At 43.8% G+C, this 19,361-nt stretch overlaps 1 protein-coding gene across 1 annotated transcript in view; it reads right to left on the bottom strand.

Annotated features, from left to right (window-relative positions):
- The window catches only part of TMEM91 (transmembrane protein 91), a 78,236-nt gene extending 64,975 nt beyond the window's left edge, over nt 1-13,261 (bottom strand). The window contains exon 1 of the mRNA XM_073641604.1: nt 13,131-13,261. The gene's annotated coding sequence lies outside the window, so the exon portion shown is untranslated. The remainder of the gene's footprint in view (nt 1-13,130) is intronic.
- Nucleotides 13,262-19,361: the final 6,100 nt, after the last annotated feature.

The following is a 19,361-nucleotide window of genomic DNA, read 5'->3' as shown; positions in this document are numbered from 1 at the left end:
TGGGGAGCAGAAACATCACAGCTGCCATCCCATCACCCCCGGAGGTCTGCAGCAGCGCTGGTACCCATTACCAGAGACCACAGGTGGCATCACGAGACAAAAACTGTTAACAAAACCCCCTTTTAAAGAGTGACCCCAGGGTACGGGCCCGGGAACCGACTGCCGTGACATCCCACAGAAGCTCAAGGCCCGGGTACCGAGTCTCCCCCATATCCCCCTGGGCGAGTCACTTAGTTATCCCCATTTTAAAATGCAGTGGCAGGTGGGACGTCTGACCGCAGCCTCATTCATTCTCTTTGGGGTTTCCAGAAAAAAAACAAGAACAGCCACTGAGGGAATGAATGGATCAGTGGTCAAGTTGCACATGAGCTTCAGTCTAATGAGGAGAAAAGCTCCACATTCTACCAATCGGTGCAGGTTCCAGCAGTCAGACCCCCACTAATCAATAACTTATCACTTATCCTGTGTAGAGGTGATTACTTGTTTTCCCCGGAGAACCCCCGTAAGTGCATCTTGTTCCAAGTATTTAATCACTAATGGAAATAAAGAATCTTCTCCTAATTAATATCAGAGAGAACAAATGACTGCCATACACAACACAATCCACTGTACCAACACAAATAGTACCACATACAAGGGAGAAATACTGCCACACCATGACTGGACTACATATTACCACCACATAGTGACAGAATAATACCACATACAAGGGAGAAATACCACCATACCATGACCAGACCACATATTGCCACCACATAGTAACCGAATAATACCACATACAAGGGAGAAATACCACTGCACCATGACCAGACCACATATTACCACCACATAGTGACCGAATAATACTACATGCAAGGGAGAAATACCACCACACCTTGACCAGACCAGATATTACTTCCCCATACTGACCGAATAATACTACATACAAGGCAGAAATACCACCACGCCATGACCAGACCATATATTACCACCACATAGTGACTGAATAATACCACATAGAAGGGAGAAATACCACCACACTATGACCAGACCAGATATTAACAGCATATAGCGTCCAAATAATTCGCCATAATTTCTCTCCCCCACCTCCATAATTGCTCTCCCCATCCCCATCATTGCTCTCCCCCCACCTCGTCCATCATTGCTCCCTCCCATCCCCATCATTGCTCTCCCCCACCTTCTCCAACATTGTCATATCTCCCCCACCTTCTCCATCATTGTCATATCTCTCCCACCTCCTCCATCATTGTCATATCTCCGTCATTGCCATATCTCGCCCCACCACCTCCGTCATCATTGCCATATCTCCCCCCATCTGCTCCGTCATCATTGCGATATCTTCCCCCACCTGCTCCGTCATCATTGCCATATCCCCCCACCTGCTCCATCATCATTGCCATATCTCCCCCCACCTGCTCCGTCATCATTTCCATATCTCCCCCCACCTGCTCCGTCATTATTGCCATATCTCCCCCACCTCCTCTATCACTAATGCCATGTCATATCTCCTGCCACCTTCTCCATCACCATGCCATGCATATCTCCCCCTACCTCCTCCATCACCATGCCATACATATCTCCCCCATCTCCTCCATCACCATGTTATGCATATCTCCCCCCACCTTCCCCACTGCCATACCATATATCCCTCACCATGTCATATCTCCCCCCACCTCCCCCATTGCCATGCCATATCTTCCCCCACCATGTCATATGTCCCCCATTGCCATTTTATATCTCCCCCCACCTCCTCCATTACCATGTCATGCATATCTCCCCCTACCTCCTCCATCACCATGCCATGCATATCTCTCCCCACCTGCCCCATTGCCATGCTATATCTTCCCCCACCATGTCATATCTCCCCCCACCTCCCCCATTGCCATGCCATATATCCCCCATGATGTTATATCTCCCCCCACCTCCCCCATTGCCATGCCATATCTCCCCCACCCCACATAAAAGGGAGAAATACCACTACACCATGACCAGACCACATATTACCACCACATAGTGACTGAATAATACTACATACAAGGGAGAAATACCACCACACCTTGACCAGACCAGATATTACTTCCTCATAGTGACCGAATAATACTACATACAAGTGAGAAATACCACCACGCCATGACCAGACCATATATTACCACCACATAGTGACTGAATAATACCACATACAAGGGAGAAATACCACCACACCATGACCAGACCAGATATTAACAGCATGTAGCGTCCAAATAATTCCCCATAATTTCTCTCCCCCACCTCCATAATTGCTCCCCCATCCCCATCATTGCTCTCCCCCCACCTCCTCCATCATTGCTCCCTCCCATCCCCATCATTGCTCTCCCTCACCTTCTCTAATATTGTCATATCTCCACCACCTTCTCCATCATTGTCATATCTCCCCCACCTCCTTCATCATTGTCATATCTCCTCCATCATTGCCATATCTCCCCCCACCACCTCCGTCATCATTGCCATATCTCCCCCCATCTGCTCCGTCATCATTGCCTTATCTCCCCCCACCTGCTCCATCATCATTGCCATATCTCCCCCACCTGCTCCATCATCATTGCCATATCTCCCCCCACCTGCTCCGTCATCATTGTCATATCTCCCTGCACCTGCTCCGTCATTATTGCCATATCTCCCCCACCTCCTCTATCACTAATGCCATGTCATATCTCCCCCCACCTCCTCCATCACCATGCCATGTCATATCTCCCCCTACCTCCTCCATCACCATGTTATACATATCTCCCCCCATCTCCTCCATCACCATGCCATGCATATCTCCCCCCACCTCCCCCATTGCCATACCATATATCCCCCACCATGTCATATCTCCCTCCACCTACCCCATTGCCATGCCATATCTTCCCCCACCATGTCATATCTCCCCCCACCTCCCCCATTGCCATGCCATATCTTCCCCCACCATGTCATATCTCCCCATTGCCATGCCATATGTCCCCCCACCTCCTCCATTACCATGCCATGCATATCTCCCCCTAACTCCTCCATCACCATGCCATGCATATCTCCCCCCACCTCCCCCATAGCCATGCTATGTCTTCCCCCACCATGTCATATCTCCCCCACTGCCATGCCATATATCCCCCACAATGTCATACCCCCCCCCACATCCCCCATTGCCATGCCATATCTCCCCCACCCCACATACAAGGGAGAAATACCACTACACCATGACCAGACCACATATTACCACCACATAGTGACCGAATAATACTACATACAAGGGAGAAATACCACCACACCTTGACCAGACCAGATATTACTTCCTCATAGTGACCGAATAATACTACATACAAGGGAGAAATACCACCACGCCATGACCAGACCAGATATTAACAGCATGTAGCGTCCAAATAATTCCCCATAATTTCTCTCCCCCACCTCCATAATTGCTCCCCCCATCCCCATCATTGCTCTCCCCCCACCTCCTCCATCATTGCTCCCTCTCATCCCCATTATTGCTCTCCCCACCTTCTCCAACATTGTCATATCTCCCCCACCTTCTCTATCATTGTCACATGTCCCCCACCTCCTCCATCATTGTCGTATCTCCTCCATCATTGCCATATCTCCCCCCACCACCTAAGTCATCATTGCCATATCTCCCCCCATCTGCTCCGTCATCATTGCCATATCTCCCCCCCCTGCTCCGTCATCATTGCAATATCTCCCCCACCTGCTCCGTCATCATTGCCATATCTCCCCCACCTGCTCCGTCATCATTGCCATATCTTGTAGATTGTGAGCCCTCGTGGGCAGGGTCCTCGCTCCTCCTGTACCAGTCGCTGTCACATTGTGTTCAAGCTTATTGTACTTGTATTTGCTATGTATACCCCTTTTCACATGTAAGCGCCATGGAATAAATGGCGCTATAATAATAAATAATAATAATAATAATAATCTCCCCCCACCTGCTCCATCATTATTGCCATATCTCCCCCACCTCCTCTATCACTAATGCCATGTCATATCTCCCCCCACCTCCTCCATCACCATGCCATGTCATATCTCCCCCTAGCTCCTCCATCACCATGCCATACATATCTCCCCCATCTCCTCCATCACCATGCCATGCATATCTCCCCCTACCTCCACCATTGCCATACCATATATCCCCCACCATGTAATATCTCCCCCCACCTCCCCCATTGCCATGCCATATCTTCCCCCACCATGTCATATCTCCCCCATTGCCATGCCATATCTCCCCCCACCTCATCCATTACCATGCCATGCATATCTCCCCCCACCTCCCCCATAGCCATGTTATATCTTCCCCCACCATGTCATATCTCCCCCCACCTCCCCCACTGCCATGCCATATATCCCCCACAATGTCAAATTTCCCCTCACCAACCCCCATTGCCATGCCATATCTCCCCCACCTCCTCAATCACCATTGCTCTCCCTCAAAAAAACACAAAAAAATGTATCTCTCAGCGCGCTCCCCCACAGCATCGTCCTCTGCTTCCTGCCCGGCATCTTTCTCCCTGACACAGGCTCGCGCTGCATGATGACGTCATCAAGCAGCGCGAGCCTGTGTCAGTGAAGAAGCGCCGGGCAGGAAGCAGAGGACGGATCCCTCCAGCTCCGCTGCCATTTTCTTCCTGCCGGCAGCAGAGCAGGAGGGATCGCTCACTGCCCGCCGCACAGGATGAGGCCAATCTGGCCATGGGCCCCCCGGAGCCTGGGACTCCTAGAAGCAGGCCAGTTTGCCCTCATCAGCCGCACTGCAAGGGCCCTCTTGACCCTCCGGGCCCTTGCAGTGCGGAGCATCGGCGGCCATGTTACCAGGGGTCCCCGTGAGTCCTGCTCGGGGGCCTGCTGAGGACGCGGGCCCACTGGAGAATTCTCCGGTGTCCCGGTGCCCCAGTCCGACCCTGATGGTGACCATAAAGGTTGTCACCCGACTTTCCGAAAAAAACAGATTTTTTTACCAGTAAGAAGAAGACTCAAAAATACCTACTGTATGTACACGTGAATTTATTTATTTATATATATACAGTACAGACCAAAAGTTTGGACACACCTTCTCATTTAAAGATTTTTCTGTATTTTCAAGACTTTGAAAATTGTACATTCACACTGAAGGCATCAAAACTATGACTTAACACATGACTTAAACCTTTTGCTTTGATGACTGCTTTGCACACTCTTGGCATTCTCTTGATGAACTTCAAAAGGTAGTCACCGGAAATGGTCTTCCAACAATCTTGAAGGAGTTCCCAGAGATGCTTAGCACTTGTTGGGCCTTTTGCCTTCACTCTGCGGTCCAGCTCACCCCAAACCATCTCGATTGGGTTCAGGTCTGATGACTGTGGAGGCCAGGTCATCTGGCATAGCACCCCATCACTCTCCTTCTTGGTCAAATAGCCCTTACACAGTCTGGAGGTGTGTTTGGGGTCATTGTCCTGTTGAAAAATAAATGATGGTCCAACTAAACGCAAACCGGATGGAATAGCATGCCGCTGCAAGATGCTGTGGTAGCCATGCTGGTTCAGTATGCCTTCAATTTTGAATAAATCCCCAACAGTGTCACCAGCAAAGCACCCCCACACCATCACACCTCCTCCTCCATGCTTCAGGGTGGGAACCAGGCATGTAGAGTTCATCCGTTCACCTTTTCTGCGTCGCACAAAGACACGGTGTTTGGAACCAAAGATCTCAAATTTGGACTCATCAGACCAAAGCACAGATTTCCACTGGTCTAATGTCCATTCCTTGTGTTCTTTAGCCCAAACAAGTCTCTTCTGCTTGTTGTCTGTCATTAGCAGTGGTTTCCTAGCAGCTATTTTACCATGAAGGCCTGCTGCACAAAGTCTCCTCTTAACAGTTATTGAAGAGATGTGTCTGCTGCTAGAACTCTGTGTGGCATTGACCTGGTCCCTAATCTGAGCTGCTGTTAACCTGCGATTTCTGAGGCTGGTGACTCGGATAAACTTATCCTCAGAAGCAGAGGTGACTCTTGGTCTTCCTTTCCTGGGGCGGTCCTCATGTGAGCCAGTTTCTTTGTAGCGCTTGATGGTTTTTGCAACTGCACTTGGGGACACTTTCAAAGTTTGCCCAATTTTTCGGACTGACTGACCTTCATTTCTTAAAGTAATGATGGCCACTCGTTTTTCTTTACTTAGCTGCTTTTTTCTTGCCATAATACAAATTCTAACAGTCTATTCAGTAGGACTATCAGCTGTGTATCCACCTGACTTCTGCACAACACAACTGATGGTCCCAACCCCATTTATAAGGCAAGAAATCCCACTTATTAAACCTGACAGGGCACACCTGTGAAGTGAAAACCATTTCCGGTGACTACCTCTTGAAGCTCATCAAGAGAATGCCAAGAGTGTGCAAAGCAGTCATCAAAGCAAAAGGTGGTTACTTTGAAGAACCTAGAATATAAGACATATTTTCAGTGGTTTCACACTTTTTTGTTAAGTATATAATTCCACATGTGTTAATTCATAGTTTTGATGCCTTCAGTGTGAATGTACAATTTTCATAGTCATGAAAATACAGAAAAATCTTTAAATGAGAAGATGTGTCCAAACTTTTGGTCTGTACTGTATATATATTGGATAAAGGATGTTTAAAGGGAACCTGTCAGGGCGATTTTGCTACTGAAAATAGTAGTGATTTTACTCTATAGGCCGTAGCACAACAATAAAAATAGAACCTGTCTTGTAGTATTCCGATGAGCCAGCGGTAAGAAATCAAGCTTTGAAGCCACATGCAAATTAGGCAGGAAGTGCATTGGGGGTGTGGCAATATATTCAAAAGTGTATCAACACGCCCCATTGTACTTCCAGGCTAATTTGCATATGTCTTCAAAGCTTGATTCGTCAGCGCTGGCACAAGGATCATTGTTAATATTGTACTATGACCAATACAGTGATACTACTAGTTTCAGTAGCAAAATTATCCTGAAAGGTTCCCTTAAAATGAGTTGTCTGGTTTAGAAAACCTATTTTTGAAAGCCTTATTTGAGCATTCTGATTTAAAGGCGTTGTCTACTTTGTTGTTTTTTTGCTCAGATGCATGCATTTGGAAATGAAAAACATTTTTATTATTGGGTCTCTTAAAAATTTGCACCATTTGGCTTTTGCAGGCCCTTTGCACATTCAACTTTGATGTGGTCTGTGGTCATAAATCAACTTAGAGGATCTCAGAAAAAATAAACACATGAAAGAGTTACAAACTTTCCCTTTCAAACCATCAAAACCAGCTCACTGATGGATTCTCAGTTAACTCTTTCTCCAGCCAGGAGTAGACAGTGCAACACAAAGTCTATAGAAGGCAAACGAAGCAGAGTTGTTGTTTTTTTACTGACACCCAATTATAAAAAATATTTTATCCCAAAATAAATGCATTTAGGTAAAAAAAAATGTACATAACCCCTATAATACACAAGAGGGGTAAAAAGGTGTTTATAGAGGACTTCTGTCAATTAGCAGGATCTGTTGTATAAAGCACCCCCCTCTCTGGAGGACCCATGTTGTCTGTGCACTATATGGATAAGTCACTGATTTCAATGGCCATAATGTAATACTTGATGTGTCCAGCGGTGGTGCTGCAGGGGAATTGTATACTTGCTTCCATGTTCCCACTACTGCTGATCCTGGGATCGGCCTATACTATGGACCGTTATAACAAACAGGCTTTGTTAAAAAAAAAAGGACGATCCTTATAAATTAGTAAATATAATTGGATTTCAGTGGGGCTGATGGTTTCAGTGAGGCCTTATCATTACTGATCCAAGACTGTCATTGTGAGCCGGTAGAAATTAAATTAGACTGATGAGCAGAGAGGGAACTGAGGGGGATAACGCCGATGAGAATAAGACAGAGAGGAAATAAAGTCTATACAACCTGATATTTGTAGGAGACAGAACGAGAAACATGAAGACGGAGTGACAACTGACACCCTGTAATAAGACAATCAGAGCGTTTGCTCCTTGCTGTGATGTCACACCTGAGTGAAGGGTGACAGGTGTTACGCATATAGGACACAGATGTATCGGCAGATGGTAGCTCCATGTCACCAGGAGATTTCTAATAGCAGGGCTGTGATTTATTTCCCACGCCTGAATAGAGAGAACAAATTGCAAGCTCTGCAGTCTCTAAAAACCGAGGAGCTCTGTATATGTGTATAAGAGGTCTTCGTTCAGCCATATAAACACCATCTTAAGCCTAGATTTTACCTAATGCCATATCTTGGAATTAGAACTAGATCAAATGTAGGAGGACATTCTTAGAGTTAGAACTAGATCTTAGAATCAGAACTAGATCAAATGTATGGAGACAGTCTAAGAATTAAAACTAGACCAAATGTATGGGGACAGTCATAGAATTAGAACCAGATCAAATGTAGGAGGACATTCTTAGAGTTAGAACTAGATCTTAGAATCAGACATTCTTAGAGTTAGAACTAGATCTTAGAATCAGAACTAGATCAAATGTATGAAGACAGTGTAAGAATTAAAACTAGACCAAATATATGGGGACAGTCATAGAATTAGAGCCAGATCAAATGTATGGGGACATTCTTAGAATTACAACTAGATCTTAGAATCAGGACTAGATCAAATGTATGAAGACAGTCTAAGAATTAAAACTAGACCAAATGTATGGGGACATTCATGGAATTAGAACTAGATCAAATGTAGGAGGACATTCTTAGAGTTAGAACTAGATCTTAGAATCAGAACTAGATCAAATGTAGGAGGACATTCTTAGAGTTAGAACTAGATCTTAGAATCAGAACTAGATGAAATGTATGGGGACATTCTTGGAATTAGAACTAGATCAAATGTATGTACATATTCGTAGAACTAGATCTTAGAATCAGGACTAGACAAATGTATGGGGACAGTCTAAGAATTAAAACTAGATCAAATGTATGGGGACATTCATAGAATTAGAACTAGATCACATGTAGGTAGACATTCTTAGAATTGGAACTAGATGTTCTAATCAGAACCAGATAAAATGTATGGAGACATTCTTAGAATTAGAACTAGATTTTAGAATTAAATCAAATGTATGGGGACATTGTTAGAATTAGAACTAGATCAAATGTATGGGGACATTCTTGAAATTAGAATTAGATCAAATGTATGGAGACATTCTTAGAATTAAAACTAAATGTTAGAATTAGAACTAGATCAAATGTTTGGGGACATTCTTAGAACTAGAAATAGATTTTCGAGTTACAACTAGATCAAATGTATGTAGATATACTTAGAATTAGATCTTAGAATCAGGACTAGATCAAATGTATGGTGACAATCTAAGAATTAAAACTAGATCAAATGTTTGGAGACATTCAGAGAATTAAAACTAGATCACCTGTAGGTAGACATTCTTAGAATTGGAACTAGATCTTAGAATCAGAACCAGATCAAATGTATGGAGACATTCTTAGAAATAGAACTAGATTTTAGAATTAGAACTAGATCAAATGTATGTACACATTCATAGAACTAGATCTTAGTATCAGTACTAGATCAAATGTATGGGGACATTCTTGGAATTAAAACTAGATCAAATGTATGGGGACATTCGTAGAATTAGAACTAGATCAAATGTATGAGGATATTCTTAGAACTAGAATTTAGAATTAGAACTAGATCAAATATATGTACACATTCTTAGAACTAGATCTTAGTATCAGTACTAGATCAAATGTAAAGGGACATTCTTGGAATTAGAACTAGATCAAATGTATGGGGACATTCTTGGAATTAGAACTAGATCAAATGTATGGGGACATTCGTAGATTTAGAACTAGATCAAATGTATGAGGATATTCTTAGAACTAGAACTAGATTTTAGAATTAGAACTAGATCAAATGTATGTACACATTCTTAGAACTAGATCTTAGTATCAGTACTAGATCAAATGTATAGGGACATTCTTGGAATTAGAACTAGATCAAATGTATGGGGACATTCTTGGAATTAGAACTAGATCAAATGTATGGGGACATTCGTAGATTTAGAACTAGATCAAATGTATGAGGATATTCTTAGAACTAGAACTAGATTTTAGAATTAGAACTAGATCAAATGTATGTACACATTCTTAGAACTAGATCTTAGTATCCGAACTAGATCTTAGTATCCGAACTAGATCAAATGTATGGGGACATTCTTGGAGTTAGAACTAGATCAAATGTATGGGGACATTCGTAGATTTAGAACTAGATCAAATGTATGAGGATATTCTTAGAACTAGAACTAGATTTTAGAATTAGAACTAGATCAAATGTATGTACACATTCTTAGAACTAGATCTTAGTATCCAAACTAGATCAAATGTATGGGGACATTCTTGGAATTAGAACTAAATCAAATGTATGGGGACATTCGTAGAATTGGAACTAGATCAAATGTATGAGGATATTCTTAGAACTAGAACTAGATTTTAGAATTAGAACTAGATCAAATGTATGTACGCATTCTTAGAACTAGATCTTAGTATCCGAACTACATCAAATGTATGGGGACATTCTTGGAATTAGAACTAGATCAAATGTATGGGGACATTCGTAGATTTAGAACTAGATCAAATGTATGAGGATATTCTTAGAACTAGAACTAGATTTTAGAATTAGAACTAGATCAAATGTATGTACACATTCTTAGAACTAGATCTTAGTATCCGAACTAGATCAAATGTATGGGGACATTCTTGGAATTAGAACTAGATCAAATGTATGAGGTTAATCTTAGAACTAGAACTAGATTTTAGAATTAGAACTAGATCAAATGTATGTACGCATTCTTAGAACTAGATCTTAGTATCCGAACTAGATCAAATGTATGGGGACATTCTTGGAATTAGAACTAGATCAAATGTATGGGGACATTCTTGGAATTAGAACTAGATCAAATGTATGAGGACATTCTTACAATTAGAACTAGATTTTAAAATTAGAACTAGATCAAATGTATTTATGAGACATTTTTAGAATTAAAACTAGAGTTTAGAATTAGAACTAGATAAAATAAGTCAGATGTTGAAGAACCTTTGTTGATGTAGATGTATAAAAAAAAGTAAATGGGAGGAAAAAATATTAAAGAACAAACATAATAAGGCAATTATGGGTGAGGTGAGGTGAATGGAGGTGGAGTTGAGCTGAGTTCAGAAGTCCTTGGCTAGGAGAAGACATGAGGTCACTCTCGGTAAATAGAAGACAATTGAATACTGAGAAGGTAATGTTCAATTAAATTGAGGTGAAGGTTAGGAGATGATGGCTGAGAAGATTGGAAAGTATAAGGTATGAAGGATCAGAAGAAAACCATTATTTGAGGAGAATTGTGGAGACATGTTACGGGGTAGGAGAAAACATTAACAAAAATGAGACTTGAGAAGATAACCTTGAGGGACAACTGAGAAGACATCATGTAAAAGCAGATTGATCCACTGATGGATCAATGGGAATGTAAATAAAAGCCCCATTGGTGGAGAAAGGGGTTCGGAGACACTTAGAGAGAGGTGGATTAGGATAATACACTCAACCAAAGACGTCGTTAGTTGATATATACAGAGATGGGAATTGAGAACAAACACAGTTGTACGGTAGAGAAGGTAAGTGAGACGACTCTCAGGAACAGGGAAGGAGGCAAACATCAAAAGGAAAGAGGTTGAGTAATCACACTCAACGATGAAGAAGGAAGCTGGGAACTGAGTTGGTGAGATTTAATTATTGAGTGGGGAATGCTTTAATTGTCATATAACACCAAAACACAAAGCATAAAGTACAGACCTTACATAGCAGCATCTATGAAACGTCTCTAGGCATATGACTATACGACAAGAGACAGTACCAGAACGTGTGGTCATAAAATAGATCGCTATGCCGTGAAACAGGATATTAAAGAGATAAAAAAAGATTAAACAAACATTGTTTTGTACCCTGTAAATTTGACTGGAAGAATACACAAGTCCATCGAGTTCAACCTATAGCCTAACATGTTGATCCAGAGGAAGGTAAAAACCCCAGTGAAGCAGATGTTAATTGTCCCATATTAGTGGAAAATTTCTAACCAGAAAATGATACTTGACTATATGAGCTTTATACATCCAGAGTTGGCAATTAGTCATCCAACCATATGAATCATTAGCCAACAGCTTATCCTCTATCATTAGAAGGAACCAAATAGTCAAAAGTAGCATAAAAATACTAAAATAAATTCTGTATATGACGATTATAATTGGACTTGTGTAGACTAGTTATATAATAGATATATATTATCATGAAACACAGGCAATAACATGGATGTAAAACAATGGTCTTGCTGTAGCCCAACATTAACGTTCTACCATTAGCTCCTTGTGACCTTGGACACTTGGACCTAGGTCTTTATTCAACCTACATAACTATGTAACTATGTAAAATGACAATAAACTATAATACTGCCATGAGGACAGACATTCGTAAGTCAGGTTGATATGATATAAATAATATTTAGTAGTCATTTATAAAAGTATGGAAAGTGGAGAAAATCAAGTTGAATCTAGAAGCAAAAATCTATGGGTTTAATTTAGGGGATTTGTTAAAAAGCTGAATGATAATGATGTGAGGATAGTGGTTGGGTATGGTTATAGGTTTTGTTCCATCAAGGAAGATTCCAAACATTGGATTCTTGCAGCCACCTGTTCTGACGTTCCACAAAGCTGCCTACATAGAAAACCAGGAAGGAGAACTTGAGGGATGTGTGGGAATACCTAGTCGTATCGGATCTATAGGTCAGACACACAAGAGTAAGATATAGCTGGATTAAAAGTAGAGTATACAGAAGTGATCTAGGGATCAAGTTTAGAGATATGACTTCCAGCATAAGATCTAGTCTTAGTATCTAGTCTAGAGTTAATGATGAAGACCTTCCTGGGCAAGTGCAGGTGGAAGACATCGGAGTTGGATACAAAATGTTCATTGGAAGAGTCATGGTCAAGAAGTGTAGGGGTAAAGAACTATTCGATATAGAGGTGAGGATCTCAATGCCAGCTTCCTGTATTAAGGTGACCCAGTCGTATCCATGCCCAGATCCCTGGCACCTTCACCTCTTGGGGTAGAGATCAAATACCTGGATGCCCAGAGTGGCAGTGTGCGCTGTCCTCCTCTCTGACTGCTTCTGATTCTCTCCTTGGAAAGAAGGGAGGGAGCGTTGGATGCTGTGATTGTGCTGCTGTAACCCATTCAGTGCCACAGTGCTGTACGGCAGCTGACAAACAAGCATGCAAAAGAGACCCGGGCTATTATACTGTAACTACATATTAAATGCCTGGGGAAGCAATTACTCAGAGCCGCAGAAAGAATTACATCTTATCAATCATCAGCTCGCCATGAACACATGAGAACCAAACAGGAGGCAGGAATGAGAGGAGAAAAACTATCAATATGGTCTGCAAAAGTCAAAACTGAATTCAGGGTATTTAATAATTTTATCAATACTAGCGTGGTATATTGGAATGCAGGGGTTAATCTTGCACGTACAAATCCCCCTCTATTTAATCCCTTGTAATCCACATGTCAGGCAGTGGATCCCCCTCTGGACAGATGTGCGACATTTACCAAGTGTCCTCACTTAACATCATTATTGGTAATGCCCCCCGAGCCCCTCCGGCAAAGTCAGCGCCACATGACCATACAGGGCGTATTCAGGGTAATGGCACTAAAATCATCTCAACTGCTCTTTTATCAGAGATTTATTGATACCCACCGCATGCAATCAGATATGGAAATATCACATAGATTAAATGGGTTAATTTACGATCTTGGCGACCGAGCTGGTAAACACAATCCAATATGAAAAATACAGGGATGGCGGAACTGCTGGCCTGGGCGACATCCAAGCATGAAACATTTGGCTGAGCATCTGTTTCTATGCTCCTCAATATTGAAATTGCAACACCAAGAAGGAAAGATCATGGAATTATGAAAATCACAGTTTGGATAGACATGTAAGTGATCTGCAAATGATGAAAAAGATGGAAACAAAATTTTCAAAACATCTTGATGTATTCAGTATTAAGTATGAACGTCACAAGCAGAAACTCCCGCAGTTACATCCTCGGCTGCTATCAGTGAGATTATTAATGGTGGTCTGAGGAATGTTCTGCCACATTGAATACACTTGTACAAATCATCAAGATCCACTGCTGGCAGCTCCTTGTGCCATCACTAGTAATGACGTCGCAAATGTGCTCAATGGGAAACAAGTCTGGAGACACTGCAGGTCACTGTAGCAGATTTACGCCACGCCGGCTGCTCATAGTATAAGAGCAACATGCAGCCTGGTGTTGTTGTGTTGAAAAGCGGTTCCTGGGACACTTTAGAGAAAGTGTCACCACTGGAACCACTGGTTCCAAGATCAAATCAATGTAACGGTGGGCAGTTAGTGTACCTGGAACGATGACTGGAAGGGTCCAGTTCCTGTATAATATGCCATCCCACGCCATAATCCCAGGAGTAGAACCAGTGTGACATTCCCTCTTGAAGGCATCTTCATGGCGTTGCCCAAGTTGGCTATCACTGCATCCAAGACAAAAGCTGGACTAATCGCTTGTTACGCTCACGCCCGGACTGACTGGCGTGAGCGTGATTAGTGATCCCACTGTACCATGAACCGAGGAGTGCCTGGAGGGGCGTAACTAAGTATCAACCCGATCCGACCAAGATTGCACGGCGGCTTAGTCAACTCCATGGACCAAGGAGGAACCGAGCAGAGGGACCAGGTGCTACTCCAGGTCAGACCCCGGTCACAGTTGTTGACCCACACCGGGGAATGCAGGAACAGGCAGGTTAGACTGGCATACAGGCAGGTGGGTATTGGCAAGTACGGCTGGTATGCAGACAGGTGGGTACTGGCAAGTATGGCTGATATGCAGACAGGTGGGCACTGGCAAGCATGGTTGGTATGCAGACAGGTGGGCACTGGCAAGCATGGCTGGTATGCAGACAGGGAGATACTGGCAAGCACAGCTGGAGTGCAGACAGGGAGGTACTAGCAGTTTGGAGCGCAGGCTGGATAGGGTCCAGTACAGACTGGGAGACAGGTACAGAGCCGCAGATGCAGTAGACAAGCAGAGTAAAGTGAAACTGCCGGAGCGGAGGACAAGGCAGAGCAGAGAGGAACTGCTGGTGCGGTGAGCAAGCAGAGCGGAGCGAAAACCGCAGGTGCGGTGGGCAAGGCAGAGCAGAGCGGAACCACCGGAGCGGTGGACAAGGCAGAGCAGAGAGAAACCACAGGTGCGGTGGACAAGGCAGAGCAGAGCGGAACCGCTGGAGCGGTGTGCAAGGCAGAGCAGAGAGAAGCCGCCGGAGCGGTGGGAAAGGCAGAGCAGAGAGAAAAAGCAGGTGCGATGGACAAGGCAGAGCAGAGCGGAACCGCCGGAGTGGTGGGCAGAGCAGAGAGAAGCCGCAGGAACGGTGGACAAGGCAGAGCAGAGAGAAGCCGCCGGAGCGGTGAGTAAGTCAGAGCAGAGAGAAACCGCTGGGTGCGGTGAGCAAGGCAGAGCAGAGAGAAGCCGCCGGAGCGGTGGGCAAGTCAGAGCAGAGAGAAACCGCCGGATCGGTGGGTAAGGCAGAGCAGAGGGAAGCCGCCGGATCGGTGGGCAAGTCAGAGCAGAGAGAAACCGCCGGAGCGGTGGGCAAGCAGAGCCGAACAGGGCTGAAGGTGCTGGCAGAGAGGACAGGGCTCTGTTCACATGGAACAGACTGGAAAATACAGGATGATGGCTAGAACACAGGAGGAAGATACGGAGGAAGGGAAAAGGGACAAGCAGAACCAGATACACACAAGGTACTTCCTATGAAGTAGCGAGTGGACACAAAACTCATACACAGAAATACAGAGACAACGAGTTGGAGTTAGGTGCAGGTTCAGATACTGCAGGAAAAGGGAAGGAACGGACATAGAGACAAACAGGTAACAGGCTAGGATACAGTTCAGACAGGAACTGCTACTGCAATGAGATACAAGAACGAGCCTGGGTATACAGCCCCCAGAGTGGCGGAAACAAACTAGAAGTCACAGGTAAGAGGCCTGGGTATACAGCCCCCAGAGTGGCGGAGACAGACTAGAAGTCACAGGTAACAGGTCTGGGTATGCAGCCCCCAGAGTGGCGGAAACAGACGTGAAGTCACAGGTAACAGGTCTGGGTATGCAGCCCCCAGAGTGGCGGAAACAGACTAAAAACAGGACAGGACCTGGCAATTCAGCAGCAAAGACTAACTGAGTGAAGGTGTTGCTCAGGCACCTCCTTCTGGGTGGAGGGGTTAAATATCCAGTGACTCACAGCAATAGGCTGGAGACGCATTAGGGGTGCGCCCACAGCAGCTATAAGAATCAGGAAGTAACCGGGCCGCCGCCCTAAGCAGTCAGTCAAGAGACATGCACACAGCATGAGCGGGAGCAAGGTTAGTAGGCTGGACTGACAGGTAAGATTGCGGTCTTGCATAGTGGGAGGTGGTGCACTATGCAAGCACGCCGCCAGGGATGTTACATCGCTAAAGAGAATAGATCTTCATTCCAGCCTTCATTGCTACATTTCAGTCTCCATTGGGAGGACACATGGGCAATGCCATGAAGAGACCTACTCGCGGGATTATGGTGTGGGGTTGGATAATGTTCAGTAGCCGGACACCTCCTTCTCAGTGTTGATAAATTTCTCCTGTTGTCTGGAAGCCATCAACAAGCAGAGTAAACTAATGGTTTTGGATCTCTATCTATGTGTCACGGGTGTGACAGTCGCCCTGCAGTTGGTTGCAGAAGATCTCTTTGCTTGGCATTACAGACACCTTCTTAGATCTGTCTCACTCTAGGACTACCTCCCTCCTGCTAATTGACACCCAGGCTTGAGTGTTTAAATACTTTCTGTTTGCTACAGGGAGGTGCCGGTGATATTCACATGTTCCCTTGGGAAGGCTTGGAGCTATTGCAGTCTGCTTACTTCCTCTCAGGTGCTAGGAGGACATGTGGTGTAATCTCTCTAAAGTTGGCTCAAGCTAAGTTACTTTCCCCCGTGTTTGTCTTCCTTGTTGTCTTTAGTTGTTAGTGGGGACTGACTAGTGCTCATCCCCCCCTTTTCTATCCAGGGTCAAGCTTTAGGGAAATAAAGGGTTTAGGTTCCTGTGCAGCGACTGGTGAAGAACCAATATAGGGATGATAGGGGAGACAGGGTGCTATCAGATCAGCCTATGAGGTCTCCACTCCCCCTCTCCCTAGTGTCTGGGCTCCCTTCCCCTCTTCCCTTCGTGTTGCACTTAGTCTTTCCCACACCTTGCGTGACACTATGGTTTTTATAAATACCTTTACTGGTCCTCATGTGATACTAGCATGGGCTTCTACTTTTTACCATGGATCTCATACTATAGTCTGTAAAATCGTGTGACTTCTTCTGAGACCAATAGATGAACTCATCCCTGAGATAATAAAATAGAGAAAAGCTTTCCTGATTGTGTCCCAGTTAATTTTTTGTCGGGGGGAATAAAAAAAGCACAGGGAAGGTCAATGGTGGGAAAAGATGTTGGTAATGATTTGTAGGTATGATCCATCCATCCCTTTAAGACGACAGCCCTCTTATTCAGTTTTCCTGACAGATTTCCGTTCCATCATTTATTATGTATACTGGCCATCTTATTGGAGAAGACCATCTCCTAGGAGACCACTTTTCATTGCAATTTTGGGTGTTCGTCACAAAGAGTTTTCACTACTTTATCAAAGGACTAAGAACAGAATATAATATTTAGCAGACAAGACATAATAGGAAAGAGAAACTAGCCACAAGGTTATACAGAAAGTTACGTGAAAGTGATTCGCTGAGCGTTGGGAGTAAAAGAAAAGAGTCCAAGGGCAGCAGGAGAGAAAATCTGAACACGCAGGAAATAACAAAGAGGGAAGATAATTATCAAAAGAACGGAGGGCCCATCATTAGCAATGAGATGAAAGGGAACATAGTATTTAGGTTAAACAGAATGTGTCACCTAATTTACTAATTAAAAGTATACAATACTATTATTTTTTAATGTTTATTTTATTGGTTATTTTTTTCTTATTCCTTTATAGCATTATAGAGTAACTTACTGAATTTTGTGGATCACTGTAGTGGGCATGATATGATCCATGATATCTGCTTGATTATGGGAGTAGGGTCTGGGATGTGCCCATTATCTATTCCCAATAATGAAAACTGCAGTACCTTAAAGGGAACTTTTCTGCATGTTTTTACATATGGCAGTAGTGGTATGGCTGTCTAGGTTCTGGTCCCCTGGTAAAAATGATTGCTTTTTTGTAAAGATCTGATGTGCTAGTCATGAGAAATTTGGCATACAAGTCATATGCAAATCCAGCAGGAAGTGAACTGTGGGATATGTCAGTGTACTGGGAAGAAGTAGTCCAAGACACGCCCCCAGCCTGATTTCTCATGAGTGTCAAAACGTATCTCTACAAAAAAGGTATCATTTTTATTGGGGGACAAGCACCTACACTGTTAAAACACTACTTTCAGATGTATAGGTTCCTATGACATTTTAAAAAAGCACAACATTTTTTTTATAAACTCTCTTTAATTTCAGTTCTGCATGTATACCTGATGGCATGGCCCTCCAAAGATATTAGAAAAAGTAAGTGTACCTCTAGGCGTAAGCTGGAGCCTGTGTCCCTCTATCTGATCAGGATACATTATCTCTGATTCCATACTTAGCACAGTGGCTGGTGAACATTAGTGATAAGACACATTATCCACAGCCGGCTTCCCTAGAGACGGTGCTATGCTCAACGCAGCTGTATGTGTTGTGTTTGGAGGATGCGGTATCTACAGAGGTGTAAAATGAGCACAGAGTTTCCGTCAATGCTCTCTGCCCCCATCCATCTGCCCTCAGCTGTTGCAGAAGGTCTTCATATAAAACACTATGGAGCCCAGGATTTGTGCCATGAAGATGAAGGTATATGCAAGCTGTACTCCTAAGTAGAAGCTTGCGCTCATATACAGAGGCCATCCCGTTAATTTTGTACCTTCTAAAGTCCATCGTCTTTTGGGTTGAGAAGTGAAAACCTCAGGGCTAGAATGCAATGTACAATCTATATATAAATTCGAGCCCAGTAAGGTTGGGAGAAAAGATAAGGGACGAGGGTTGGTGGCTTCTGATGGAAGCGTACTGTTGTCATGGCAGCCAAAGTTCAAGGACATTTCTAAAGGGCACTACTAAGCCTTCAATTTATGTTTATTTGTAAGAATAGACGAGGCGGACGGGAAATAATAATGAGACGGGGAAAGACTGAAACAAGGGGGATTGTGTCTACTGAGGAGGATGG

The sequence above is a fragment of the Phyllobates terribilis genome, unplaced genomic scaffold (genome assembly GCF_046119375.1).
Source record: "Phyllobates terribilis strain yellow unplaced genomic scaffold, ASM4611937v1 Scaffold_7__3_contigs__length_470593459, whole genome shotgun sequence".
NCBI lineage: Eukaryota > Metazoa > Chordata > Amphibia > Anura > Dendrobatidae > Phyllobates > Phyllobates terribilis.
This window is presented reverse-complemented; position numbering and strand designations above follow the sequence as displayed.